We start from the raw sequence: 1168 nt of genomic DNA, 5'->3' as shown, positions 1-1168 counted from the left end.
ATCAGAAGTGGGTGTTTGGCGGGTGCTCTGGTGGGATTTGCTCCACGTTTCTTATCAAACATCTCTATCTTCCTTATTTCCCTTTCCTCTTTTCTTTGTATGTAGCTCTGTACCTGATCTGTACCTGTAATTCTCAGCACTTATTTTATTACCCATTTTTGCTGTAAGTGATGTAAAATTAAGGCTAAAACTAAAACCAGTCAGCCATTTTTTCTCTCTCTCTCGTCTTTTCCTTTTTTTTTAGCCTCGGCGGGTGATGGGAGATTGTCTTTGTTTGTGGTGCTCCTGTTTGAGACTGATAGCCGAACTTGTCCAAGACAGCCACCCATTGTCGAGGAGAAAAGTGGTCGTTTAGACAAGGGATATCTTAGACAGAGTCATTATGATAATGATATATTATGGTGTGGGAAAATACGCGAGATAGGGAGGGGAATGGCAGGAAGTGGCCAAATGTACAGAAGATTTGTCTTGGGCAGGTTAGAGCAGATTCGATTGTATTTCAGTTAGGACAGGATTACACGGTAGTCGCCCACCCTCTTCTCCTCAATAAAAAGAACGTCTTGTTTTTAATGGCCCCATTTCGCTACTGTAGAATTACAGAGTTCTATATGCTCAGTGCTCAGCTTTGAAAAAAATGTACGTAAAAAATTTTTTTTGAGTGTCACATGTCAAGATTTTTCGAATGCAGATCTTTGAATATCTTGATAACGATTCCGAATAATCTTACAGTTTTGATAGAGTAGATAGATGATAATACACTTCGGTTTCTGACCTCATGGTCTCAGTTAATCAAAACGGCCAAAAATGTGACATAGAACTTTGTAATTCTAAGGTAGCGATTTGTATAGGCCCTAATACTTTTTCAAAGAAAAATCATAGTAAGCGAGGCCGTTCCCCCCAAATCGCTCCAGTCTTACGCTGTAGATGACGCTTGTTTTGTTTTTCCCTGCCCCCTGTGCTGTTCACCTGTCTGGGCCGATATTTCTCGCCTGGCTCGCTGAAAGGTTGCCCTTTGGAATTTGATGCTGAAAGATATTATATATTCGTGTAGCTCTGACTTCTGCGCGAGCGCTTGCTGTCGATACTTTGATACGCGTTTTGATACTTACATGTCTTTTAAGAGAATCTGGGATTCGAGGGACAAAAAAGAGGGGGGGGGGGGGGGGGG

General features: G+C 41.8%; 1 protein-coding gene across 1 annotated transcript in view; it reads left to right on the top strand.

Annotated features, from left to right (window-relative positions):
- The window catches only part of LOC106012552 (E3 ubiquitin-protein ligase SMURF2), a gene marked incomplete at both ends in the record, with an annotated part of 60117 nt that overhangs the window by 30185 nt on the left and 28764 nt on the right, over positions 1–1168 (top strand).

Source organism: Aplysia californica, unplaced genomic scaffold, assembly GCF_000002075.1.
Source record: "Aplysia californica isolate F4 #8 unplaced genomic scaffold, AplCal3.0 scaffold00413, whole genome shotgun sequence".
NCBI lineage: Eukaryota > Metazoa > Mollusca > Gastropoda > Aplysiida > Aplysiidae > Aplysia > Aplysia californica.
This window is presented reverse-complemented; position numbering and strand designations above follow the sequence as displayed.